Here is a 13,649-nt window from a genome sequence, read left to right on the forward strand (position 1 = left end):
ATTGCGGAGAATATGGGAAAAGGGCAAAGAGGGGCGGACAAGGGCAACGTCGGACGGACAATGGCAAAGAGGGGCGGAGAAGTGCGGAGAATACGGGACAAGAACAAAGAGGGACGGAGAAGTGCGGAGAATACTCGAGAAGAGCAAAGAGGGTCGGAGAAGTGCGGAGAAAACGCGACAAGGGCAAAGAGGGGCGCACAATGGCAAAGAGGGGCGGACAAGGGCAAAGAGATGCGGAGAAGGGAAGAGAGGGGCGTAGAAGGGGAAAGAGGGGCGGACAAGGGCAAAGAGGGGTGGACAAGGGCAAAGAGGGGCGGACAAGGGCAAAGAGGGACGGAGAATACGGGACAAGAGCAAAGAGCGGCTGAGAATGTCAAAGAAGTGCAGAGAAGGGAAAGAGGTGCAGAGAAGGGCAAAGAGGGGCACACAAGGGTAAAGAGGGGAGGAAAAGGGAAAAGACGGGCGGACAAGTGCAAAGAGGGTCGCACAAGGGGAAAGGTGTCGGACAAGGGGAAAAAACGGACGGATAAGGGCAAAGACGGGCGGAGAAGTGCCGAGAATATGGGACAAGGGCAAAGAGGGGCAAAGAAGTGCGGAGAATACGGGACAAGGTCAAAGAGGGGCGGACAATGGCAAAGAGGGTCGGACAAGGGCAAAGAGTGGCGAACAAGGGCAAAGAGTGTCGGACAAGGGCAAAGAGGGGCGGAGAAATGCAGAGAATATGGGACAAGGGCAAAGAGGGGCGGTCAAGGGAAAAGAGGGGCGTAGAATTGAGGAGAATACGGGACAAGGGCAAAGAGGGGCGGAGAAGGGCAAAGAGGGGCGGTCCAGAGCAAAGAGGGGCAGAAAAGGGCAAAGAGGGGCAGAAAAAGCAAAGAGGGGCGGACCAGGGCAAAGAGGGGTGGACAAATCAAAGAGGGGAGGAGAAGTGCGGAAAATACGGGACAAGGGCAAAGAGGGGCGGACAAGGGCAAAGAGTGTCGGACAAATATCATGGAGGGGCGGACAAGGGCAAAGAGAGGTGGACAATGGCAAAGAGGGGCGGACAAGGACAAAGAGGGGCAGACAAGGGCAAAGAGGGGCGGACAAGGGCAAAGAGGGGCGGATAAGTTCAAAGAGGGGCAGAGAAGTGCGGAAAATAAGGGACAAGGTCAAAGAGGGGCGGACAAGGTCAAAGAGGGTCAGAAAAGGGCAAAGCGGGGCTGAGAAGGGCAAAGAGGGGCGGAAAAGGGCAAAAAGGGGTCGACAAGGGCAAAGAGGGGCGGACAAGGGCAAAGAAGGGCGGACAAGGGCAAAGAGGGGCGTACAAGGGCGGAGAATACATGACAAGTGTAAAGAGGGGCAGACAAGTGCAAAGAAGGAAGGACAAGGGCAAATAGGGGCGGACAAGGGCAAAGAGTGGCGGAGAATTGCGGAGAATACGGGAAAAGGGCAAAGAGGGGCGGACAAGGGCAAAGTCGGACGGACAATGGCAAAGAGGGGCGGAGAAGTGCGGAGAATACGGGACAAGAACAAAGAGGGATGGAGAAGTGCGGAGAATACTCGAGAAGAGCAAAGAGGGTCGGAGAATTGCGGAGAAAACGCAACAAGGGCAAAGAGAGGTGGGTAAGGGCAAAGAGGGGCCGACAAGGGGAAAGAGGGGCGGACAAGGGCAAAGAGGGTCTGACAATGGCAAAGACAAGCGGACAAATGCAAAGAGGGGCGGAAAAGGGCAAAGAGGGGCGGACAATGGGAAAAAACGGACTGACAATGGGAAAAAACGGACGGACTATGGAAAAGACGGGCGGAGAATTGCGGAGAATACGGGAGAAGTGCAAAGAGTGGCGGACAAGGGCAAAGAGTTGCGGAAAAGGTCAAAGAGTGGCGGACAAAGGCAAAGAGGGGCGGAGAATACGTGACAAGGTCAAAGAGGGGAGGTTAAGGTCAAAGAGGGGCGGAGAAGGGCAAAGCGGGACGGAGAAGGGGAAAGAGGTTTGGAGAAGTGCGGAGAATACGGGACAAGGGCAAATTGTGGCAGAGAAGTGCGGAGAATACGGGACAAGGGCAAAGAGGGGCGGACAAGGTCAAAGAGGGGCAGACAAGGGCAAAGAGTGGCGGAAAAAGGGCAAAGAGGGATGGACAAGTGCAAAGAGGGGTGCAGAATTGCGGAGAATACGGGACAAGGGCAAAGAGGGGTGGACAAGGGCAAAGAGGGGCAGAGAAGTGCGGAGAATACGGGACACGGGAAAATAGGGGCGGAGAATTGCGGAGAATACGGGACAAGTGCAAAGAGGGGCGGACAAGTGCAAAGAGGGGCAGACAAGGGCAAAGAAGGGCGGACAAGGGCAAAGAAGGGCGGACAAGGGCAAAGAGGGGCGTACAAGAGCGGAGAATACACGACAAGTGTAAAGAGGGGCAGACAAGTGCAAAGAAGGAAGGACAAGGGCAAATAGGGGCGGACAAGGGCAAAGAGTGGCGGAGAATTGCGGAGAATATGGGAAAAGGGCAAAGAGGGGCGGACAAGGGCAACGTCGGACGGACAATGGCAAAGAGGGGCGGAGAAGTGCGGAGAATACGGGACAAGAACAAAGAGGGACGGAGAAGTGCGGAGAATACTCGAGAAGAGCAAAGAGGGTCGGAGAAGTGCGGAGAAAACGCGACAAGGGCAAAGAGGGGCGCACAATGGCAAAGAGGGGCGGACAAGGGCAAAGAGATGCGGAGAAGGGAAGAGAGGGGCGTAGAAGGGGAAAGAGGGGCGGACAAGGGCAAAGAGGGGTGGACAAGGGCAAAGAGGGGCGGACAAGGGCAAAGAGGGACGGAGAATACGGGACAAGAGCAAAGAGCGGCTGAGAATGTCAAAGAAGTGCAGAGAAGGGAAAGAGGTGCAGAGAAGGGCAAAGAGGGGCACACAAGGGTAAAGAGGGGAGGAAAAGGGAAAAGACGGGCGGACAAGTGCAAAGAGGGTCGCACAAGGGGAAAGGTGTCGGACAAGGGGAAAAAACGGACGGATAAGGGCAAAGACGGGCGGAGAAGTGCCGAGAATATGGGACAAGGGCAAAGAGGGGCAAAGAAGTGCGGAGAATACGGGACAAGGTCAAAGAGGGGCGGACAATGGCAAAGAGGGTCGGACAAGGGCAAAGAGTGGCGAACAAGGGCAAAGAGTGTCGGACAAGGGCAAAGAGGGGCGGAGAAATGCAGAGAATATGGGACAAGGGCAAAGAGGGGCGGTCAAGGGAAAAGAGGGGCGTAGAATTGAGGAGAATACGGGACAAGGGCAAAGAGGGGCGGAGAAGGGCAAAGAGGGGCGGTCCAGAGCAAAGAGGGGCAGAAAAGGGCAAAGAGGGGCAGAAAAAGCAAAGAGGGGCGGACCAGGGCAAAGAGGGGTGGACAAATCAAAGAGGGGAGGAGAAGTGCGGAAAATACGGGACAAGGGCAAAGAGGGGCGGACAAGGGCAAAGAGTGTCGGACAAATATCATGGAGGGGCGGACAAGGGCAAAGAGAGGTGGACAATGGCAAAGAGGGGCGGACAAGGGCAAAGAGGGTCGGACAATGGCAAAGAGGGGCGGACAAGGGCAAAGAGGGGCGGATAAGTTCAAAGAGGGGCAGAGAAGTGCGGAAAATAAGGGACAAGGTCAAAGAGGGGCGGACAAGGTCAAAGAGGGTCAGAAAAGGGCAAAGCGGGGCTGAGAAGGGCAAAGAGGGGCGGAAAAGGGCAAAAAGGGGTCGACAAGGGCCAAGAGGGTCGGACAAGGGCAAACAGAGGCGGACCAGGGCAAAGAGGAGCGGACAAGGGCAAATTGGGGCGGACAAGGGCAAAGAGTGTCCGACATGTGCAAAGGTGTGCGGACAAGAGCAAAGAGGGGCGGAGAAGGGCAAAGAGGAGTGGAAAATTGCAAAGAGGGGTGCACAAGGGTAAAGAGGGTTGGACAAGGGCATAGAGGGGCGGAGAATTGCTGAGAATATGGGACAAGGGCAAAGAGGGGCGGAGAAGGGCAAAGAGGAGCGGTCAAGGGCAAAGAGGAACGGACAAGGGCAAAGAGGGGTGAACAAGGGCAAAGAGGGGCGGACAATGGCAAAGCGGGTAGGACACTGGCAAGGAGGGGTGGACAAGGGCAAAGATTGGCGGACAAGGGCAAAGAGGGTCTGAGAAGTGCGGAGAACACAGGACAAGGGCAAAGAGAGGTGGGTAAGGGCAAAGAGGGGCCGACAAGGGGAAAGAGGGGCGGACAAGGGCAAAGAGGGTCTGACAATGGCAAAGACAAGCGGACAAATGCAAAGAGGGGCGGAAAAGGGCAAAGAGGGGCGGACAATGGGAAAAAACGGACTGACAATGGGAAAAAACGGACGGACTATGGAAAAGACGGGCGGAGAATTGCGGAGAATACGGGAGAAGTGCAAAGAGGGGCGGACAAGGGCAAAGAGTTGCGGAAAAGGTCAAAGAGTGGCGGACAAAGGCAAAGAGGGGCGGAGAACACGTGACAAGGTCAAAGAGGGGCGGAGAAGGGCAAAGCGGGACGGAGAAGGGGAAAGAGGTTTGGAGAAGTGCGGAGAATACGGGACAAGGGCAAATTGTGGCGGAGAAGTGCGGAGAATACGGGACAAGGGCAAAGAGGGGCGGACAAGGACAAAGAGGGGCAGACAAGGGCAAAGAGTGGCAGACAAAGGGCAAAGAGGGATGGACAAGTGCAAAGAGGGGCGCAGAATTGAGGAGAATACGGGACAAGGGCAAAGAGGGGTGGACAAGGGCAAAGAGGGGCAGAGAAGTGCGGAGAATACGGGACACGGGAAAATAGGGGCGGAGAATTGCGGAGAATACGGGACAAGTGCAAAGAGGGGCGGAAAAGGTCAAAGAGGGGCGGACAAGGGCAAAGAAGGGCGGACAAGGGCAAAGAGGGGCGGACAAGGGCAAAGAGGGGCGTACAAGTGCGGAGAATACATGACAAGTGTAAAGAGGGGCAGACAAGTGCAAAGAAGGAAGGACAAGGGCAAATAGGGGCGGACAAGGGCAAAGAGTGGCGGAGAATTGCGGAGAATATGGGAAAAGGGCAAAGAGGGGCGGACAAGGGCAAAGTCGGACGGACAATGGCAAAGAGGGGCGGAGAAGTGCGGAGAATACGGGACAAGAACAAAGAGGGACGGAGAAGTGCGGAGAATACTCGAGAAGAGCAAAGAGGTTCGGAGAAGTGCGGAGAAAACGCAACAAGGGCAAAGAAGGGCGCACAATGGCAAAGAGGGGCGGACAAGGGCAAAGAGATGCGGAGAACGGAAGAGAGGGGCGTAGAAGGGGAAAGAGGGGCGGACAAGGGCAAAGAGGGGTGGACAAGGGCAAAGAGGGGCAGACAAGGGCAAAGAGGGACGGAAAATACGGGACAAGAGCAAAGAGCGGCTGAGAATGTCAAAGAAGTGCAGAGAAGGGAAAGAGGTGCAGAGAAGGGCAAAGAGGGGCACACAAGGGTAAAGAGGGGAGGAAAAGGGAAAAGACGGGCGGACAAGTGCAAAGAGGGTCGCACAAGGGGAAAGGTGTCGGACAAGGGGAAAAAACGGACGGATAAGGGCAAAGACGGGCGGAGAAGTGCCGAGAATATGGGACAAGGGCAAAGAGGGGCAAAGAAGTGCGGAGAATACGGGACAAGGTCAAAGAGGGGCGGACAATGGCAAAGAGGGTCGGACAAGGGCAAAGAGGGGCGGACTAGGGCGGAGAATATGGGACAAGGGCAAAGAGGGTCGGACAAGGGCAAAGAGGGGCGAACAAGGGCAAAGTGTGTCGGACAAGGGCAAAGAGGGGCGGAGAAATGTAGAGAACATGGGACAAGGGCAAAGAGGGGCGGTCAAGGGAAAAGAAGAGCGTAGAATTGAGGAGAATACGGGACAAGGGCAAAGAGGGGCGGAGAAGGGCAAAGAGGGGCAGAAAAAGCAAAGAGGGGCGGACCAGGGCAAAGAGGGGTGGACAAATCAAAGAGGGGAGGAGAAGTGCGGAAAATACGGGACAAGGGCAAAGAGGGGCGGACAAGGGCAAAGAGTGTCGGACAAATATCATGGAGGGGCGGACAAGGGCAAAGAGAGGTGGACAATGGCAAAGAGGGGCGGACAAGGGCAAAGAGGGTCGGACAATGGCAAAGAGGGTCAGAAAAGGGCAAAGCGGGGCTGAGAAGGGCAAAGAGGGGCGGAAAAGGGCAAAAAGGGGTCGACAAGTGCCAAGAGGGTCGGACAAGGGCAAACAGAGGCGGAAAAGGGAAAAGAGGAGCGGACAAGGGCAAATTGGGGCGGACAAGGGCAAAGAGTGTCCGACATGTGCAAAGGTGTGCGGACAAGAGCAAAGAGGGGCGGAGAAGGGCGGAGAACACGGGACAGGATCAAAGAGGATCGGAAAAGGGCAAAGAGGGGCGGACAAGGGCAAAGAGGAGCGGAAAATTGCAAAGAGGGGTGCACAAGGGTAAAGAGGGTTGGACAAGGGCATAGAGGGGCGGAGAATTGCAGAGAATATGGGACAAGGGCAAAGAGGGGCGGAGAAGGGCAAAGAGGAGCGGACAAGGGCAAAGAGGAACGGACAAGGGCAAAGAGGGGTGAACAAGGGCAAAGAGGGGCGGACAAGGGCAAAGAGGGGCAGAGAAGTGCGGAAAATACGGCACAAGGTCAAAGACAGGGGGACATGGTTGAAGAGGGGCAGACAAGGTCAAAGAGGGGCGGACAAGGGCAAAGTGGGGTGGACAAAGGCGAAGACGGGCGGACAAGGGCAAAGAGGGATCGGACAAGAGCAAAGAGGGTCCGACAAGGCCAAAGAGGTGCGGACAAATGCAGACAATACGGGACAAGTGCAAAGATGAGCAGAAGGGTTCGGAGAATACGGGACAAGGGCAAAGAGGAGCGGACAAGGGTAAAGAGGGTCAGACAAGGGCAAAGAGGGGCGGACAAGGGCAAGAGGGGCGGACAAGAGCAAAGAGAGGCGGAGAAGTGCAAAGAGCGGCGGACAAGGGCAAAGAATGTCAGACAAGGGCGGAGAATATGGGACAAGGGCAAAGAGGGTCAGACAAGGGCAAAGAGGGTCAGACAAGGGCAAAGGTGTGCGGACAAGAGCAAAGAGGGGTGGAGAAGGGCAAAGAGGGGCGGAAAAGGGCAAAGAGGGACGGACAAGGGCAAAGAGGGGCGGACAAGGGCAAAGATGGGCGGACAAGGGCAAAGAGGGTTGGAGAAGTGCAGAGAATATGGGACAGGAGTAAAGAGTGGCGGACAAGGGAAAAGAGGTGCGGACAAGGGCAAAGAGGTGCGGACAAGTGCAAAGAGGGGCGGAGAATAGCGGAGAATACGGGACAAGGGCAAAGAGGGGCGGACAAGTGCAAAGAGGGGCGGACAAGAGCAAAGAGGGGCGGACAAGTGCAATGAGGGGCAGACAAGTGAAAGAGGGGCGGACAAGGGCAAAGAGGGGTGGAGCAGTGCGGAGAAAACGGGACAAGAGAAAAGAGGGGCGGAGAAGTGCGGAGAATACGGGACAAGGGCAAAGAGGGGCGGACAGGGGCAAAGAGGGGCAGAGTAGGGCAAAGAGGGGCGGACAAGGGAAAAGAGGGGCGGACAAGGACAAAGAGGAGTGGAGAAGTGCAAAGAGGGGCAGACAAGTGCTGTGAATATGGGACAAGGGCAAAGAGGGGCGTAGAAGTGTGGAGAATATGGGAGAAGTGCAAAGAGGGGCGGACAAGTGCAAAGAGGGGCGGACAAGTGCAAAGAGGGGCGGAAAAGGGCAAAGACGGGCAGACAAGTTCAAAGAGGGGTGGACAAGGGCAAAGAGGGGCGGAGAATTGCAGAGAATACGGGACAAGGGCAAAGAGGGTTGGACAAGGACAAAGAATGGCGGAGAAGGGCAAAGAGGGGCGGACAAGGGCTAAGAGGGTCTGACAATACGGGACAAGGGCAAAGAGGGGCGGACAAGGGCAAAGAGGTGCGGAGAATTGAGTAGAATAAGGGAGAAGGTCAAAGAGGGGCGGACAAGTGCAAACAGGGGCAAAGAAGGGGAGAGAGGGGCGCACAAGGGGAAAGAGGGGCGCAAAATTTCAAAGAGGGGCACACAAGTGCAAAGAGGGGCGGACAAGTGCAAAGAGGGGCGGACAAGGGCAAAGAGGTGCGGACAAGCGCAAAGAGGGGCTGACAAGATCAAAGATGGTGCGGAGTATTGCGGAGAATACGGGACAAGGGGAAAGAGGGGCGGACAAGGGCAAAGAGGAACGGACAAGGGCTAAGAGGGGCGGAATAAGGGAAAGAGGGGCGGAGAAGTGCGGAGAATACAGGACAAGGGCAAAGAGGGGCGGACAAGTGCAAAGAGGGGCGGAGAAGTGCGGAGAACACGGGACAAGGGCAAAGAGAGGCGGACAAGGGCAAAGAGCAGCCGACAAGGGCAAAGAAGATCAAACCAGGGCAAAGAGGGACAGAAAATGGCAAAGAGGGTCGGACAAGGTCTAAGAGGGGCGGACAAGGGCAAAGACAGGTGGACAATGCCAAAGAAGTTCGGACAATTGAAAGAGCTGCGGAGAAGTGCAAAGAGGGGTTGACAAGGGCAAAGAGGGGCGGACAAGGGCAAAGAGGAGCGGAGAAGTGCAAAGAGGGGCAGACAAGTGCGGTGAATACGGGACAAGGGCAAAGAGGGGCGGAGAAGTGCGCAGAATATGGGAGAAGGGCAAAGAGGAGCAGACAAGGGCAAAGAGGGGAGTAGAAATGCAGAGAACATGAGACAAGGTCAAAGAGGGGCAGACAAGGGCAAAGAGGCGCGGACAAGGGCAAAGAGGGGCGGAGAAGTGCGGAGAATACGGGACAACGGGAAGGAGGGGCGGACAAGGGCAAAGAGGTGCGGACAAGGGCAAAGAGGGACGGACAAGCGAAAGGGGCGGACTAGGGGAAAGAGTGGCGGAGAAGTGAGGAAAATATGGGACAAGGGCAAAGAGGGGCGGAAATTTCGGAGAATACGGGAGAAGTGCAAAGAGGGGCGGACAAGGGCAAAGAGTTGCGGAAAAGATCAAAGAGTGGCGGACAAACGCAAAGAGGAGCGGAGAATACGGGACAAGGTCAAAGAGGGGCGGTTAAGGTCAAAGAGGGGCGGAGAAGGGCAAAGCTGGACGGAGAAGGGGAAAGAGGTTTGGAGAAGTGCGGAGAATACGGGACAAGGGCAAAGTGTGGCGGAGAAGTGCAGAGAATACGGGACAAGGGAAAAGAGGGGCGGACAAGGGCAAAGAGGGGAAGACAAGGGCAAAGAGTGGCGGACAAAGGGCAAAGAGGGATGGACAAGTGCAAAGAGGGGCGCAGAATTGCAGAGAATATGGGACAAGGGCAAAGAGGGGTGGACAAGGGCAAAGAGGGGCAGAGAAGTGCGGAGAATACGGGACACGGGAAAAGAGGGGCGGAGAATTGCGGAGAATACGGGACAAGTGCAAAGAGGGGCGGACAAGGGCAAAGAGGAGCGGAGAAGGGAAAGAGTGGCGGACAATGGCAAAGAGGGGCGGGCAAGGTCAAAGAGGGGCGGACAAGGGCAAAGAAGGGCGGACAAGGGCAAAGAGGGGCGTACAAGTGCGGAGAATACATGACAAGTGTAAAGAGGGGCGGACAAGTGCAAAGAGGGACGGACAAGGGCAAATAGGAGCGGACAAGGGCAAAGAGGGGCGGAGAAGTGCGGAGAAAACGCGACAAGGGCAAAGAGGGGCGCACAATGGCAAAAAGGGGCGGACAAGTGCAAAGAGGGGCGGAGAAGGGAAGAGAGGGGCGGAGAAGGGGAAAGAGGGGCGGACAAGGGCAAAGAGGGGCGGAGAAGGACAAAGAGGGGCAGACAAGGGCAAAGAGGGACGGAGAATATGGGATAATAGCAAAGAGGGGCTGAGAAGGTCAAAGAGGGGCAGAGAAGGGCAAAGAGGTGCAGAGAAGGGCAAAGAGGGGCACAGAAGGGCAAAGAGGGGCGGAAAAGGGAAAAGAAGGGCGGACAAGTGCAAAGAGGGTCGCACAAGGGGAAAGGTGTCGGACAAGGGGAAAAAACGGACGGATAAGTGCAAAGACGGGCGGAGAAGTGCGAGAATACGGGACAAGGGCAAAGAGGGGCAAAGAAGTGCGGCGAATACGGGACAAGGGCAAAGAGTGGCGGACAAGGGCAAAGAGTGGCAGACAAGGGCAAAGAGGGGCGGACAAGGGGAAAGAGGGGCGGAGAAGGGAAAAGAGGTGCGGACAAGTGCGGAGAATACGGGACAAGGGCAAAGAGGGGCGGACAAAGGGAAAGAGGGGCGGAGAAGTGCGGAGAATACGGGACAAGGGCAAAGAGGGGCGGACAATGGCAAAGAGGAGCGGAGAAGTGCAGAGAACACAGGAGAAGCGCAAAGAGAGACGGACAAAAGCAAAGAGGGGCCAACAAGGGCAAAGATTGGCGGACAAGGGCAAAGAGGGGCGGAGAAGTGCGGAAAATACGGCACAAGGTCAAAGACAGGGGGACATGGTTGAAGAGGGGCAGATAAGTGCAAACAGGGCGGACAAGGGCAAAGAGGGGCAGACAAGGTCAAAGAGGGGCGGACAAGGGCAAAGTGGGGTGGACAAAGGCGAAGACGGGCGGACAAGGCCAAAGAGGTGCGGACAAATGCAGACAATACGGGACAAGTGCAAAGATGAGCAGAAGGGTTCGGAGAATACAGGACAAGGGCAAAGAGGAGCGGACAAAAGTAAAGAGGGTCAGACAAGGGCAAAGAGGGGCGGACAAGGGCAAGAGGGGCGGACAAGAGCAAAGAGAGGCGGAGAAGTGCAAAGAGCGGCGGACAAGGGCAAAGAATGTCAGACAAGGGCGGAGAATATGGGACAAGGGCAAAGAGGGTCAGACAAGGGCAAAGAGGGTCAGACAAGGGCACAGGTGTGCGGACAAGAGCAAAGAGGGGTGGAGAAGGGCAAAGAGGGGCGGAAAAGGGCAAAGAGGGACGGACAAGGGCAAAGAGGGGCGGACAAGGGCAAAGATGGGCGGACAAGGGCAAAGAGGGTTGGAGAAGTGCAGAGAATATGGGACAGGAGTAAAGAGTGGCGGACAAGGGAAAAGAGGTGCGGACAAGGGCAAAGAGGTGCGGACAAGTGCAAAGAGGGGCGGAGAATAGCGGAGAATACGGGACAAGGGCAAAGAGGGGCGGACAAGTGCAAAGAGGGGCGGACAAGAGCAAAGAGGGGCGGACAAGTGCAATGAGGGGCAGACAAGTGAAAGAGGGGCGGACAAGGGCAAAGAGGGGTGGAGCAGTGCGGAGAAAACGGGACAAGAGAAAAGAGGGGCGGAGAAGTGCGGAGAATACGGGACAAGGGCAAAGAGGGGCGGACAGGGGCAAAGAGGGGCAGAGTAGGGCAAAGAGGGGCGGACAAGGGAAAAGAGGGGCGGACAAGGACAAAGAGGAGTGGAGAAGTGCAAAGAGGGGCAGACAAGTGCTGTGAATACGGGACAAGGGCAAAGAGGGGCGTAGAAGTGTGGACAATATGGGAGAAGTGCAAAGAGGGGCGGACAAGTGCAAAGAGGGGCGGACAAGTGCAAAGAGGGGCGGAAAAGGGCAAAGACGGGCGGACAAGTTCAAAGAGGGGTGGACAAGGGCAAAGAGGGGCGGAGAATTGCAGAGAATACGGGACAAGGGCAAAGAGGGTTGGACAAGGACAAAGAATGGCGGACAAGGGCAAAGAGGGGCGGACAAGGGCTAAGAGGGTCTGACAATACGGGACAAGGGCAAAGAGGGGCGGACAAGGGCAAAGAGGTGTGGAGAATTGAGTAGAATAAGGGAGAAGGTCAAAGAGGGGCGGACAAGTGCAAAGAGGGGCGGACAAGGGCAAAGAGGTGCGGACAAGCGCAAAGAGGGGCTGACAAGATCAAAGATGGTGCGGACAAGTGCAAAGAGGGCCGGACAAGGGCAAAGAGGTGCGGACAAGCGCAAAGAGGGGCTGACAAGATCAAAGATGGTGCGGAGTATTGCGGAGAATACGGGACAAGGGCAAAGAGGGGCGGACAAGGGAAAAGAGGGGAAGACAAGGGCAAAGAGTGGCGGACAAAGGGCAAAGAGGGATGGACAAGTGCAAAGAGGGGCGCAGAATTGCAGAGAATATGGGACAAGGGCAAAGAGGGGTGGACAAGGGCAAAGAGGGGCAGAGAAGTGCGGAGAATACGGGACACGGGAAAATAGGGGCGGAGAATTGCGGAGAATACGGGACAAGTGCAAAGAGGGGCGGGCAAGGTCAAAGAGGGGCGGACAAGGGCAAAGAAGGGCGGACAAGGGCAAAGAGGGGCGTACAAGTGCGGAGAATACATGACAAGTGTAAAGAGGGGCGGACAAGTGCAAAGAGGGACGGACAAGGGCAAATAGGAGCGGACAAGGGCAAAGAGGGGCGGAGAAGTGCGGAGAAAACGCGACAAGGGCAAAGAGGGGCGCACAATGGCAAAGAGGGGCGGACAAGTTCAAAGAGGGGCGGAGAAGGGAAGAGAGGGGCGGAGAAGGGGAAAGAGGGGCGGACAAGGGCAAAGAGGGGCGCACAATGGCAAAGAGGGGCGGACAAGGGCAAAGAGGGACGGAGAATATGGGATAATAGCAAAGAGGGGCTGAGAAGGTCAAAGAGGGGCAGAGAAGGGCAAAGAGGTGCAGAGAAGGGCAAAGAGGGGCACAGAAGGGCAAAGAGGGGCGGAAAAGGGAAAAGACGGGCGGACAAGTGCAAAGAGGGTCGCACAAGGGGAAAGGTGTCGGACAAGGGGAAAAACGGACGGATAAGTGCAAAGACGGGCGGAGAAGTGCGAGAATATGGGACAAGGGCAAAGAGGGGCAAAGAAGTGCGGCGAATACGGGACAAGGGCAAAAAGTGGCGGACAAGGGCAAAGAGGGGCAGACAAGGGCAAAGAGTGGCGGACAAGGGCAAAGAGTGGCAGACAAGGGCAAAGAGGGGCGGACAAGGGGAAAGAGGGGCGGAGAAGGGAAAAGAAGGGCGGACAAGGGCCAAGAAGTGCGGACAAGGGCAAAGAGGGTCGTACAAGAGCGGAGAATACACGACAAGTGTAAAGAGGGGCAGACAAGTGCAAAGAAGGAAGGACAAGGGCAAATAGGGGCGGACAAGGGCAAAGAGTGGCGGAGAATTGCGGAGAATACGGGAAAAGGGCAAAGAGGGGCGGACAAGGGCAACGTCGGACGGACAATGGCAAAGAGGGGCGGAGAAGTGCGGAGAATACGGGACAAGAACAAAGAGGGACGGAGAAGTGCGGAGAATACTCGAGAAGAGCAAAGAGGGTCGGAGAAGTGCGGAGAAAACGCGACAAGGGCAAAGAGGGGTGGACAAGGGCAAAGAGGGGCGGACAAGGGCAAAGAGGGACGGAGAATACGGGACAAGAGCAAAGAGCGGCTGAGAATGTCAAAGAAGTGCAGAGAAGGGAAAGAGGTGCAGAGAAGGGCAAAGAGGGGCACACAAGGGTAAAGAGGGGAGGAAAAGGGAAAAGACGGGCGGACAAGTGCAAAGAGGGTCGCACAAGGGGAAAGGTGTCGGACAAGGGGAAAAAACGGACGGATAAGGGCAAAGACGGGCGGAGAAGTGCCGAGAATATGGGACAAGGGCAAAGAGGGGCAAAGAAGTGCGGAGAATACGGGACAAGGTCAAAGAGGGGCGGACAATGGCAAAGAGGGTCGGACAAGGGCAAAGAGGGGCGAACAAGGGCAAA

Source organism: Phaenicophaeus curvirostris, unplaced genomic scaffold (assembly GCF_032191515.1).
Source record: "Phaenicophaeus curvirostris isolate KB17595 unplaced genomic scaffold, BPBGC_Pcur_1.0 scaffold_82, whole genome shotgun sequence".
NCBI classification, from domain to species: domain Eukaryota; kingdom Metazoa; phylum Chordata; class Aves; order Cuculiformes; family Cuculidae; genus Phaenicophaeus; species Phaenicophaeus curvirostris.